Source organism: Notolepis coatsorum (genome assembly GCF_963971535.1).
Source record: "Notolepis coatsorum genome assembly, chromosome: 8".
NCBI classification, from domain to species: Eukaryota; Metazoa; Chordata; class Actinopteri; order Aulopiformes; family Paralepididae; genus Notolepis; species Notolepis coatsorum.
Window position 1 is genome coordinate 152917473 of NC_140172.1, and position 15824 is coordinate 152933296.

Consider the following 15824-nt stretch of genomic DNA (forward strand, 5'->3'; position numbering starts at 1 on the left):
ATAGTCCAAGACTGACTAACCAGTTAATTTCTACATACTTTAGTTTGTGCGCTATTCCATGCAAATTATTTAATTTTTTTTACAGTGCAATAAAATAGTTCTGGATTACTGTTGAACAGTTCAAAGTCGTCTTTACCTTCTCTGTTTGGTATCCACAGTTTAAAACTTGACAGTCTTCCCTCCCGTCTTATACCCACTTTGACCCTTCGAACCTCCCTCTCAGAGTGCAGTTCCCTCTCAGAGTGCAGTTCCCTCTCAGGGTGCAGTTCCCTCTCAGAGTGCAGTTCCCTCTCAGGGTGCAGTTCCCTCTCAGAGTGCAGTTCCCTCTCTCGGAGTGCAGTTCCCTCTCAGGGTGCAGTTCCCTCTCTCAGGGTGCAGTTCCCTCTCTCAGGGTGCAGTTCCCTCTCAGAGTGCAGTTCCCTCTCAGGGTGCAGTTCTAGGCCTGGTTCCTACACAGTTTTAAAGCCTGACAGTCTCTTGTTTGATACCCACACAGTTTAATACCCGACAGTTTTGAAGCTGTAATAAAAAGCAATAGACAGAGTAAAATAATACAGTGCAATAATAGAATAGTAGAATAGAATAGATAGTAAAATTATGCAATAGAATGGACAGAGTAAAATAGTGCTACAGTACAATCAACATAATGAATAAAGGAAGATCCGGTCAGTTTGTTGTAGGCCTCAGTGTGCCATGTATGATTGATTGATTGATTGATTGATTGAAAACTTTATTAACAGATTGCAGAATGGGTACAATACAGTACAGCTCAATACACATAATTGTTAAGGGGATGCAGACCAGAGAAAGACTTTCGTCTTGTTTACATCAGGGTCCCCCATTTTAAATTTATCATAACATATATGACATACACAACATACAGATAGACAGTACTGCTACATCTATACATTTATGACATACCAGATTTACAAATACAGTACTGTTTGTGATACAAAAAGAGTCTAAAAAAGAGAGTATATACATTTGACGTAGAAACTGTACATTGGAGGAGGTTGGGTAGGTGGGGGGGGGGGGGGGACTGTACATTGGAGGTGGGTGGGGGAACATGTACAAGCAAAACTGTACATTGGAATATCGACTAAACCTTACTTGGTCCCAAGAAGAGGGTCTTGTGTATTATTGGGTTAGGACATTTACTGTACATTGGAGGGGGTTGGGTTTAGACATTTACAGGGGCCAGTTTCCAACTGCAGTCTCCCGTAGGTGCTCTTTGAAAGTGGGTAGTGATTCACATTTCTTTACAGCTGTGGGTAGGGCGTTCCACATTGATGTGGCATAATTGCGAAAGGTGTTTAGTCCCTTGTTTGAGCCGAATCTGGGTTTGACATGATTTGTGGAGCTCCCTCTGGTGTTGTGATCGTGGTATTCACTGGCCTTTGGGAAGTATTTTGACATGTACATGGGTACTTTAGTCGGTAGTGTATCTTGTAGACCAGGCCCATTGCAAGTTGCTGTACTCTGTCGTCTACTCTAAGCCATCCTAGGTTGTCAAAGTGGGCAGGGGTGAGGTGGGTTCTATGAGTAAGGTCAAGCAGTAGTCTGACCAGTTTGTATCCCTGCCCTGCATGGAATGTTCCTCCTGAGCAACGGCAGAAGGATCCGCCCCTTGCTGACAAATGAAGCCACCCAACTCCTCCACCAATCAACACGTCTTGCCTCCCTCGACTACTGCAATGGGGTTAAGTTAGGGGTTAAGTGTCTTGCTCAAGGACACTTCGACACGCTGCCCGGGAGAAGGGGAATCGAACTGGGAACCTCCAGATTACCAGATGACTGCACTACCTCCCGAGCCACTGATTAGTATTAGTGCTAATCAGATGTATGTACAGAGTTGTAGTATTAAGTATTAATATGTACAGTGATACAGGTATAAAGACACTATGGTAGTAAGTCATACTGGCCAGCAGCGTAACTAGTAAGAGTAGGTAAGAGATATGTACAGATATACATATAGTAACTAGTAGGGGTGTAACGGTACACAAAAACCACGGTTCGGTACATACCTCGGTTTTGAAGTCACGGTTCGGTACGGGTTTTCGGTACAGTGGGGGAAAGTTTGGCTTTCCATGTTCCACTCAGGGGTGATGTAGTGTGCAGTAACTAATTGTACTTGTAGGGCTGTCAACAAATATTCTATGTTGAAATTAATAATCGACTTGTAAAGAAAAAAATAATAATAATTATTATATTAGATTGTGAAAAAAACAGCCCCCAGTGGGCAGTCGTTATTGGTTAAACATACCGTTGTATTCGTTCGGTACACAGCCGTTCGGTACCGTATGTTACACACTGAAACGGTTCGGTACGGATACGTGTACCTTTACACCCCTAGTGTGCATTAGAGAGAGAGAGAGAGAGTTTTGGTGAATTTCCCCATCAGATACCCCTACATAGTCAAGCATAGATAGAATGGTGAACTTTGACATAAAATTATATTTTTTCTATCAATGTTCCGGGCTATTTAACTTCATTAATTATTGGAGGAGAGCTTTAGACTTTAGAACTTTAGACATTATTTCAGAAGCAATAATAATAATAATAATAAATAATTGTTTTCCATCTACAAGTCAAACTCAAGAATCTATGCACATACAGTGTACATCTAAAATGTATGTGGTCAAATACATTTACAGATTCAACCTTTAATCTGATAATTCAAGCCACTCATTCATATTACACACGGTAGTATTTCAAGGCACCTACAGATGGCGCTCTGGCACCATTGTTAAGAATGACGATTCAGACAAAATTCTGACCATATTATCAAGGTGCTGTGAAAGTGTCCCTCTGATAGGGTTTACGAACCACTGAAGAAGGAACGGAACTCATGACCCCTTGTGAAATCACTGGCAGGAACGGCCTGGAGAGGCCAACCGGTAACCAAAAGGTTGCCGGTTCGATCCCCGGCACCCACATGAGTGTGTATTCCAGCTGTGAGCTGGTGACTGAAGGGTGGCTGGTGTTATATCTACGGTAACCACCATTCAATCAATCAATCAATCAATCAAAGCCTAAAGTAATTACTGTGCAGAGGTGGAGTTGGTAAAACACTGGAGAAGCAGGATTTTGCTGTTATTATACTGTGACCTTTTTACAAGATACAGTAATAATAAGACACCAATTTATTCAAATGTTGTTGATATATTTCTCATATATCAACACATATCAACTGTTGTTCTACACATACAGTACAGTAGCAAACATTGTTTCTTCAAACGAGGACATTCTAAACATTCCATGAAAGGCCTCTTATTACCATCACTGTTGTGTACAATTGTATCAAGATTAATAATTTCCTTCCTTACAATTAGGGATGAATCCAATACCAAGAACCACATGTACTAATGTCAGAAATCAAAGCAAAAGTGACTATATTTTCGTAATTTCTATGGTTAATGGATCGGTACTCGGAATTGACGGATACTGAAGGGCTTAACTGACCTATCTCAAAGCCCACCCTATTTTCTTGGGGTTTGAGATGGGTCAGTTGGTGTCGGCGATGAAAAGGTCTTATCATCAGTATATTCCTATTTAAATAATCTCTGATTATGAACTCTGCTGTGAGAATCCACCCTGAACATAATTCAAACGTTATCCCTTTAATCTTTAATAAACATGGGAAAGTCTCACTCGGAAGGTAAAAATGAAAGCTACACTCATTACCAGCGGAGCAGCGCCAAAGGGTGTCTCGCTCATCTCTCATCACACATAAGATTCTTTGATTCAAAGGTTCTTTGGGTTCTAGTTTTAAAGCCCCAATTCCTGATTTGTGGAGAAACGGCGGCCCTTGTACATTTCTGCCCCAGTTTTTGTTTTGTTATTGTACACATTAAGAGCTGGAGGAGCTACAATTGTCATCCACACGATGAAAGTGAGAGAACACGCGAGCAAGGAGAGCATATCTAAAGACAACGTGAGCTAAGGTACCCATTTGTGATAATGGCAACACAATTATTTTGTGACTATATTGACAATAAACAGTTATTTAGCCAGTACCTCCTCTGGCAGACAGGTGGAGACATTTTGCAATATGTGTTTGCAGTGGCGGACTGGGACACAAATTCAGCCCGGGACATTCAGACGCACCAGCCCACACACCGGCCCACGCACCGGCCCCGAAACCGGCCCACACAACGGCCGTTATGAAACACTTGTCCAGTATTAAACAACCCAAGGCTGTGGCTAAGGAGTCAACATCAGGGAGACCAAATCTACACCCCGCCCCTAGATTAGCACTCGTGCACAGTGCACACACACACACACACACACACACATACATATACCGTTACTTTGGCTTTTTACTTTTTAGTAACATCTTAGTGCCTCATTAGCCTAGGGATTAAGGATACATGAAGTATTAACTACACCATAATAATATTGAGGTTTTGATCCATAGAAAGGTCTGTGCTACACAATTTCAGTTAGATTGGATTTATTGTCCTTTAATTTGGCACACATGACATTAGTTGCTTGCCGTTTAATCAACATCGAAAGACCCCCCACTTCCTCCCAGACACCCATTCCAAGAGTCTCAGTCTCTCTCAGTCTCTCAGTCTCTCTCAGTCTCTCAGTCTCTCTCAGTCTCTCTCAGTCTCTCTCAGTCTCTCTCAGTCTCTCTCAGTCTCTCTCTCTCTCTCTCTCTCTCTCTCTCTCTCTCTCTCTCTCTCTCTCTCTCTCTCTCTCTCTCTCTCTATAGTGACTCAGTATTAGCAGAGTTGATAGGAAAAGGGAAGTTTTGTCTGGGCTCTGCTGAGAAGTCATGGGTCAAATAGAAGGTGTGGGGGTGACTAGAGAAGATGGGGAAGTTGGTGAGTGGTGACTACTCCCATTTTCAGAATTTGAGGGTTCATTGGAATCTGATTTTCTTCAGAATTCAATGAGGCAGAGAATGCTCTGATTCAGACTGACATCACATCTATATTCTGTATGCTGTTCCAACTCTTTGTTGAGGCTTTATTGAATAAAATGTTTGAATACAATGTTTTTATCGCTGCACCATTTCATCCAATAGAGAAAAACATGTTATCTTCACTAGAATTGAAAATAAAGTTGAAATCTGTGCTAGTAGTGATGGACCCAGTAGTGGGGGCAGTAAGGAAGAAGATACAAATATACTAGGGATGTTCGATATTGGCTTTTTTACCGATATCCGATATAGTCCAACACTTAAATTTCCGATACCGATATCAACCGATACCAATATATGCAGGGTTTCCCCCCCAAAAAACGAATAATTTCAGGTAATTAACATTACATATATCTTGTTGTGGAATTAACACAACATTATGCATACTTTTGACAATAAATAAAATCAGAATTTGTTCTTACTTGCTTGCCTGGGTAAATAAAGGTTAAATAAATATAAAAAATAAAGATATTTAATTTTTCTTTTTTTGAAAACAGATACCGATAATTTCCGATATCACATTTTAATGCCAATATCGGTAGGCCGATAATATCGGACATCACTAAAATATACACATTATAATACACAATTTGAAAAGTAATGTCATGATCTAGGTGTCTTTTATAAACGTTTTCATTCTACTGGATGAAGCTCAACTTCATCATGGCTGCTTGCCATCTCTCTCTCTCTCTCTCTCTCTCTCTCTCTCTCTCTCTCTCTCTCTCTCTCTCTCCCTCTGCATTCACACTCACACACGCTACTGGTGGTCATGAGCAGCATCAGCAAACACAGCTGCCCTGTGGCAGACTGACGGAATCATGTCTGCTATTCAGCGCCAACCACCATCAACAACCTTCATAAATACATTCAACATTAATGGAATAGGCTAACTACCAACTTAGCTGTAGCAGTTAGCTGTTATATGCAATCACATTTGTTTAACTACGGGGTAGTAGTTGACCGAGTTGTTAGCTTAAGCTAGTTAGCTGTGGTTATTTACAAACATGTAGATGAGACTAATCATATCGAGAACATGGCTAACAGTTGGGAATTCTAAGGTACATCTTATTTAAGCATGTAAAATGGCAACTAATCAATTCAATCAATTAGATTACCAATATTATATCAACATGAAAATTTGGAAGGGAACATAATAGTATTTTATTTTAGTATTTACTATTATAATATTAGTAGCCGATTAATTTGCAGCCCGTCCTAGGTTCTGATTGGCTCTCTAGGTTAGCACTTTAGCTTCTGATGCTGTGGTGGGCACTAGTCCTAACATTGCTAACTAAACTTTTAGTCAGAGAAAAAACTTCACGAGTCACGACTATTTATGTCCACGTGCTGTAAGGAATCAGGAATACGGAAAGCACATTGTCTTGTAATAGAATGACTGAAATCACTGCAAGAGCTAGTATAGGCTAGCTAGCCCTCATGAACCGGCAGACACCAACAGTAGAATATGCACTAGGCTACTGCACGCACCTGTCATGTTACTGTTGGTTCCTTCCACTTGAACTTCATCATTATTAGCAGCAGCAGCTACTCTAACGAGAGCCCTTCCTCTACTAAACATGTCTGTAATTTTAGAACATTGTTCTGCGTCTTTTACTAGCAATTTTTGTTTTTTTATTCTAGCTTTTTCAGCTCCACTTTTTTTTTTTTTTTTTTCGTTCTCCATTTCTGCGCTTCTAGGCCTACTCGCGGTTGGGAGGAAACGTGAATCTCATTCACTGATGTCTCATGTCTCATTCAAGACAAAAACAAAAGCATGTCTTTCACTTAACACCAAGAAAACAGTGTCTATGATGTTCACAAAGTCACCAGTAGAGGTCACTCACTCTAATGTGTTTCTGGGAGAGGCGGAGCTGGACATTGTACATTAATTCGGGAGCGTGTCTATGTTCCCCGGGTCCTATGTTCCCCGGGTCCTATGTTCCCCGGGTTCTATGTTCCCCGCTTTGATTGATTGACATTTTTAGACCACCAGCCCTGATTCCAAACTCTAACCGTAACCAGTTCGAAAGAGGGCCTAAGCTTAACCAGTTCGAAACAAGGCGGACATTCATAATTAATAAAATAATAGAAATTAATAAAAATGTCAATCTATCAAGCGGGGAACATAGGACCCGGGGAACATAGGACCCGGGGAACATAAGGATGATCCCATTAATTCAAGTATCTTGGGGTCACATTGGACTCTACATTGACCTTCAAAAAGTCATGTGAAGAAAGTGACAAACAGTCAAGTTTAACATCGAAAACTTCAGGCAGATCAGGCCCTGCCTGCCAGTTAATGCTGCAAGGATGTTTCTGCATTCAATGATTTTATCACACATCGAGTACTGTTTTATCAACTGGTCTCTTTCATATGTCACTACTCTTACACCAATAGAATTACTCTACAAAAAAGCCATAAAAGTATTTGATAGGAAACCAATTTCATTTCATCACTGTAATGTTTTAGAAAAACATAACATGCAACAAGGTTCTGCATGGACTTGCCCCTCCCCCATTGAATGAGTTCATCCAACAGAAAGCAGACACTGGCATTACCACCAGGGCCATCAGTAGAGGGGACTGTAAGGTGCCTTTTCGGTATACTACCTTTGCAAAAACTGTGTTCTCTGTTAAAGGTGGTAACTACTGGAATAGCCTACCAGTTGTGATTAGAGAGTGCCCTACATACTCCATGTTCAAGACCCATCTTAAACTGCATCTTAAGGCAAACCAGAACTGTGATCATTTTTAATCTGATTTAGTTTATGCAACTTGTTTATTGTTTTATTGCCGGCCCACACAATGGCCCACATACTAGCCCACACACCGGCCCACACACCGGCCCACATACTGGCCCACACACCGGCCCACACACTGGCCCACATTAGTGGCCCACACACTGACTCACACACTGGCCCACACACCGGCCCACACACTGGCCCACATACTGGCCCACACACCGGCCCACACACCGGCCCACATACTGGCCCACACACTGGCCCACACACTGGCCCACACACCGGCCCACACATCGGCCCACATACTGGCCCACATACTGGCCCACACACTGGCCCACACACTGGCCCACATTAGTGGCCCACACACCGACTCACACACCGGCCCACACACTGGCCCACATTAGTGGCCCACACACTGGCCCACACACTGGCCCACACACCGGCCCACACACCGGCCCACACACCGGCCCACATACTGGCCCACACACTGGCCCACATTAGTGGCCCACACACCGACTCACACACTGGCCCACACACTGGCCCACATTAGTGGCCCACACACCGACTCACACACTGGCCCACACACTGGCCCACACACCGGCCCACATTAGTGGCCCACACACCGACTCACACACTGGCCCACACACTGGCCCACATTAGTGGCCCACACACCGACTCACACACCGGCCCACACACTGGCCCACATTAGTGGCCCACACACTGGCCCACACACTGGCCCACACACCGGCCCACATTAGTGGCCCACACACCGGCCCACATTAGTGGCCCACATTAGTGGCCCACACACCGACTCACACACTGGCCCACACACCGGCCCACACACTGGCCCACATACTGGCCCACACACCGGCCCACACACCGGCCCACATACTGGCCCAGTGATAATACATAAATGGCTGTCAAAGTTAACGCGTTAACGCACAATTATTTTAACGCCACTATTTCTTTAACGCAAGATTAACGTAATTTCTTTTTAAATTTGATTTGATTATTGATAGAGAGAGAGAGAGAGCGAGAGAGAGAGAGAGAGAGAGAGAGAGAGAGAGAGAGAGAGAGAGAGAGAGAGAGAGAGAGAGAGGGGTGAGAGAGATGAGGAAGGGGCAAGAGAGAAAGAGGGCTGGGAGGGGGGGGGTGAGTCCTCAGTCCTTGTGTGGGTGAATTCTTTTACGATTAATTTAAAAGAATATTTTCATGTTGAGATAGATTGTGGATGAATATGCAAAGAAAGGTACACCATACAAATGTGCATGCTTTATTTGTTTTAAACGAGACGGTTTAGAAATGGGCAATGGGAAAATACATTGCGTTTCCAAGATGGTGGACTGGCCGGAAACAGCAATGACGTAACCACTACACCTCCCTATTCAAGCCGATAGGAAGCCAATGCAGGGACTCTAAGAATTCTGGACATCTAGCTCCATTGCTTCCTCACCAATGACGTGTTTGATGGACGACAGTCCTCTCCTCCCTCTGGGAGGGAACCAGCCTCCTGCTGGTTAACCACAGAACTAATGTAAAGCAATGGGGCTTTTGCTTTTTAAAACCATTAATCACACTGTCAGCCCTCCTCTCCCCTCTGTTCCTGCTTTTTCAAATGATGACTGTAACAGTTTTCTTTTCTTTTTTGTAAACAAGGTTGCAGTTGTGAGGGCAAGTATCACCCCCTCTTGCTCCCCTCTCCCTATGTCACCAGTTCGGGAGGCAACCTTGAGTAACCTCTCCTGTATCACCTTACCGAAACGAACACATTTGCCAGGTAAAAAAAAATACCACATTTAAATCTCTTTTCTCTATCTTGGCTAATTGAATCTGGTGCCATATCACGCTTGTGTGTTCTATGCATCCGGAAAACCCTGGGATTCCTGCTTTCTGCACTGTGGTGTCTAAACAATTCCTTTCTAGATAGTTTGCTAGCCTCTGTGCCACTATACTAAAGAAAATCTTACCTTCTACATTCAGGAGAGATATAGTCCGAAGACTTTGAGCCAATCAGCAATACCTACTGATTCACATGACTGAGTTGCCCGTGACCTCAATGCGGTCTCATCAGAAAATGTAAATAAAGTCCTTAATCGACCACAGAAAAAAGGTACATAATATAATGTATGTTATGTTATATCTATATATGAATAATATATTTACGTTTCGTATCGACCTATCTTAAAACTCTAAGATAGGCTATCTTCTTGTCTGAGTCTGGAGAAGACAGTAAGAGCTTTTCCCATAATGTTGGTGTTGTGGTGACCCACTTGGGACATATAGACATTCACCAAACCCTGAGCAAAGTTACGGCTCCTTTAAAGGAACACTCCAACATTTTGGGAAATTAGCTTATTTGCCATCTACCCTGGAGTTAGACAAGAAGATACATACATTTTTCTTCTCTGTGCATGCAGTAGGAGTAGGAAGACGTGCACTGTTAGCCTAGCTTAGCGTCAATCACTGGAAGTAGGTTCCTCCATTAGCCTAGTTCCCAACATCTTCCTACTCCTACTGCATGCACAGAGAAGAAAAAGGTATGCATCTTCTTGTCTAACTCCAGGGTTCCCAAAATGTTGGAGTGTTAAGATACATACATTTTTCTTCTCTGTGCATGCAGTAGGAGTATGAAGACGCGCACCATTAGCCTAGCTTAGCGTCAGTCACTGGAAGTAGGTTCCTCCATTAGCCTAGTTCCCAACGTCTTCCTACTCTTACTGCATGCACAGAGAAGAAAAAGGTATGTATCTTCTTGTCTAACTCCAGGGTAGATGGCAAATAAGCTAATTTCCCAAAATGTTGGAGTTTTCCTTTAAGACTCTGGGTTCAGAGTGGAGAAACTAGGCATTCTGGGAAACTAGTTTTGTTTATGTTTACATGTTGGCTGTAGCCATTGAATGTAACTATTCAATGGCTAACTGACTTCTATGTTTAGAGGTAAAAGGATGTAACTACTGACGTTATTTATTTCATGTTCGGAAGTAAAGGGATTCGACTCGACAACTATCTACACGTCCTGCATTCCTACAGTGTAAATAGCCCACTTTGACTACCTAGGATGGCTTGAATGAATGAATGAATGAAAACTTTATTTAACAGATTGCAGAATGGGTACAATACAGTACGGCTCAATACATACAATTGTTAAGGGGATGCAGACCTGAGAAAGACGTTTGTCTTGTTTCCATCAGGGTCCCCTTAGAGTAGACGACAGAGTACAGCACCTTGCAATGGGCCTGGTCTACAAGATACACTATACGATACTTCCCAAAGGTCAGTGAATACCACGACCACAACACCAGAGGGAGCTCAACAAATCATGTTAAACCCAGATTCGGCTCAAACAAGGGACTAAACACGTTTCGCAAATATGCCACATCAATGTGGAACGCCTTACCCAAAGCTGTAAAGGAATGTGAATCCCTACCCACATTCAAAACCGCTCTCAAAGAGCACCTACGGGAGGCTGCAATTCAAAACTGGCCACCGTAAATGTCCAAACCCCCCCACCCCCACCTAATAGACAGTCTCCTCCCCACCGTATGTATATATTCTCTCCCCACTGTATGTATATTTCTCTACCACCCACCCACCTCCTCCTAATGTACTGTCTCCTCCCCACCGTATGTATATATTCTCTCCCCACCGTATGTATATTTCTCTCCCACCCACCCACCCCCTCCTAATGTACAGTCTCCTCCCCATCATATGTATATATTCTCTGTTAGGATCTATGGGTAACAGTACTGTATATTTGCATATCTTATATGTCACAAATGTAACAGTACTATATACCTGTATGTCATGTATGTCCCTATGCCATAAATGTCATGATGTCATGTATGTCATAAATGTCACTATGAATTGAAAATGGGGGACCCTGATGTAAACAAGACAAACGTCTTTCTTTGGTCTGCATCCCCTTAACAATTGTGTGTATTGAGCCGTACTGTATTGTACCCATTCTGCAATCTGTTAAATAAAGTTTTCATTCATTCATTCATTCATTCATTCATTCATTCATTCATTCATTCATTCATTCATTCATTCATTCATTCATTCATTCATTCATACTTTAAAGCTTTGTATACTGTGGCAGGAACAATATCATCCAAAGCAGCTTGGATAACTTGGGACAGTTTTCTCTGATTCATTTAAGCCAAGCCGTGTAGCCTGCTGTATGTGTCGCCTGTTGTAACCATGCTACCTCAAAGCAATTTACTTCTATTCATTTAGACAGCCATATAAACCAGGCTCTCTCTCTGAGCAATTTACAGCCTAGAATACCCAACTGAACTCTCATAGATATAAAGGCTGTAAACAAAACCTGGCAAGAAGACGGAGCCCGCCGAGGGTGTTACACTTCCACAAACCATTGTGCGTTAAGGGTTTTGACTACATATTAAAAATGACAACTTTATGAGTATAATCCTAATCTGTCCATATCACGGAGATACACAAAATGTGGTTCATATTCATTTCCTGAAATGGGAGCACCCACGGACAGTGTGGATTATTCTTTTTAAGAATATGTCCATCCAATATGGATTTACCCTCAGATTAAAGCTGACAGTTTGCACTTAATCCTCCTCATATCCAAAGTAATGAGGAGATGAGCAGAAATAGCAAACAACGTGTCCCAGACGCTGTCAAGGTGCCTCACATCCTCCAACGTCTGTACAAGGATGTCGAGGATGTTCTATGAGTCGGTGGTGGCGGACGCCTTGTACGCTGTGAACTGCTGGGGCAGCGCACTGAGAGCGGGGGACACAAACAGGCTGGATAAGCTGGTCAGGAAGGCCAGTAACGGGGTAGGGGTGGTGGAGCTAGACTCTGGCAGTGGTGTCGGAGAGGAGGAGCCTTGCTAAGCTCCACGCCATCATGGACAACCCCTCCCACCCACTATACACACAGACTTGGCTGATAGAAGGAGCATGTTCAGTGTTAGACTAAGACTCCCAAGATTGCAACACTGAACGGCACAGGAAGTCCTTCATTGCGACAGCCATCAGACTCTATAACACATCAGTCTGTCCCTCACTGCATCACTGAGCACAGGGTGACAGTACTATCTAATCTTCCTGGACTTTTACTTTTAAATCAACATTGTAAAATTTTACACTTTTTACTGTACACTTACTGTATATTTTATATATATGTAACGGTTGTGACATTGTCACTTTCGATGCGCCGAGGGAGTTTCGAACCCGGGTCTCCCACGCCGCGGGCGACAGCACAGACCGCTATACCAAGAGGTGAATTCACTGCTTTGTAACGTGTCTATGTGTCTTTTGAGGGTGAGAGTGAGTTTAACCCATAGGCCACAGCACCGCTACTCACCCCAGTCACTTCACAACATCTGAAGTCCTTTGTGACTGCGCTTCACGGTACCATCCGTTACATATATACATAACATAGACAAATGCATATCCCGTATTTTATTTGTATTTTTATTCTTATTCGTCGTATTATTCGTGACTTTTGTTTCTGACTACCTAAATGTTTACCGTTTAATGTGAGCGATGTGTAGTGCCGAATTTCCCTCGGGATAAATAAAGTATTTCTATTCTATTCTATTCTATTCTATTCTATTCTATTCTATTCTATCATTCTAATCTAAACGATGGCCGTTGTTTTCTTCAAGCTATTTATATCATTCCTTCCAGTCTGGCCTGAGCAGCAGCAACATCCCGCTACGCCACGCCCACGCACTTCCCGCCAGATTCATACCGACGGAGCATTTGTGTGAATTGATCGGAAACATTATTTTCTCAGACAATTTAAATGGAGTTACACTTCACTCCACTCCCCTCATATGCTGCTGCGGTCATGAATAGAGAGTCACTTTGTGCCCGACAGCTGTTACGAGCATCAGAGGCGTTGAGGCTGGAGATACTGTAGTAGCTGGAGATAGATGCATGAGGCTGGAGATAGTAGCTGGAGATAGATGCATGAGGCTGGAGATAGTAGCTGGAGATAGATGCATGAGGCTGGAGATACTGTAGTAGCTGGAGATAGATGCATGAGGCTGGAGATAGTAGCTGGAGATCAGTGGCGGACTGGGACACAAATTCAGCCCGGGACATTCAGACGCACCAGCCCACACACCGGCCCACGCACCGGCCCCGAAACCGGCCCACACAACGGCCGTTATGAAACACTTGTCCAGTATTAAACAACCCAAGGCTGTGGCTAAGGAGTCAACATCAGGGAGACCAAATCTACACCCCGCCCCTAGATGTGCACTCGTGCACAGTGCACACACACACACACACACACACACACACACACACACACACACACACACACACACACACACACACACACACACACACACACACACATACATATACCGTTACTTTGGCTTTTTACTTTTTAGTAACATCTTAGTGCCTCATTAGCCTAGGGATTAAGGATACATGAAGTATTAACTACACCATAATAATATTGAGGTTTTGATCCATAGAAAGGTCTGTGCTACACAATTTCAGTTAGATTGGATTTATTGTCCTTTAATTTGGCACACATGACATTAGTTGCTTGCCGTTTAATCAACATCGAAAGACCCCCCACTTCCTCCCAGACACCCATTCCAAGAGTCTCAGTCTCTCTCAGTCTCTCTCAGTCTCTCTCAGTCTCTCTCAGTCTCTCAGTCTCTCTCAGTCTCTCTCAGTCTCTCAGTCTCTCTCAGTCTCTCAGTCTCTCTCAGTCTCTCTCAGTCTCTCTCTCTCTCTCTCTCTCTCTCTCTCTCTCTCTCTCTCTCTCTCTCTCTCTCTCTCTCTCTCTCTCTCTCTCTCTCTCTCTCTCTCTCTCTCAATAGTGACTCAGTATTAGCAGAGTTGATAGGAAAAGGGAAGTTTTGTCTGGGCTCTGCTGAGAAGTCATGGGTCAAATAGAAGGTGTGGGGGTGACTAGAGAAGATGGGGAAGTTGGTGAGTGGTGACTACTCCCATTTTCAGAATTTGAGGGTTCATTGGAATCTGATTTTCTTCAGAATTCAATGAGGCAGAGAATGCTCTGATTCAGACTGACATCACATCTATATTCTGTATGCTGTTCCAACTCTTTGTTGAGGCTTTATTGAATAAAATGTTTGAATACAATGTTTTTATCGCTGCACCATTTCATCCAATAGAGAAAAACATGTTATCTTCACTAGAATTGAAAATAAAGTTGAAATCTGTGCTAGTAGTGATGGACCCAGTAGTGGGGGCAGTAAGGAAGAAGATACAAATATACTAGGGATGTTCGATATTGGCTTTTTTACCGATATCCGATATAGTCCAACACTTAAATTTCCGATACCGATATCAACCGATACCAATATATGCAGGGTTTCCCCCCCAAAAAACGAATAATTTCAGGTAATTAACATTACATATCTCTTGTTGTGGAATTAACACAACATTATGCATACTTTTGACAATAAATAAAATCAGAATTTGTTCTTACTTGCTTGCCTGGGTAAATAAAGGTTAAATAAATATAAAAAATAAAGATATTTAATTTTTCTTTTTTTGAAAACAGATACTGATAATTTCCGATATCACATTTTAATGCCAATATCGGTAGGCCGATAATATCGGACATCACTAAAATATACACATTATAATACACAATTTGAAAAGTAATGTCATGATCTAGGTGTCTTTTATAAACGTTTTCATTCTACTGGATGAAGCTCAACTTCATCATGGCTGCTTGCCATCTCTCTCTCTCTCTCTCTCTCTCTCTCTCTCTCTCTCTCTCTCTCTCTCTCTCTCTCTCTCTCTCTGCATTCACACTCACACACGCTACTGGTGGTCATGAGCAGCATCAGCAAACACAGCTGCCCTGTGGCAGACTGACGGAATCATGTCTGCTATTCAGCGCCAACCACCATCAACAACCTTCATAAATACATTCAACATTAATGGAATAGGCTAACTACCAACTTAGCTGTAGCAGTTAGCTGTTATATGCAATCACATTTGTTTAACTACGGGGTAGTAGTTGACCGAGTTGTTAGCTTAAGCTAGTTAGCTGTGGTTATTTACAAACATGTAGATGAGACTAATCATATCGAGAACATGGCTAACAGTTGGGAATTCTAAGGTACATCTTATTTAAGCATGTAAAATGGCAACTAATCAATTCAATCAATTAGATTACCAATA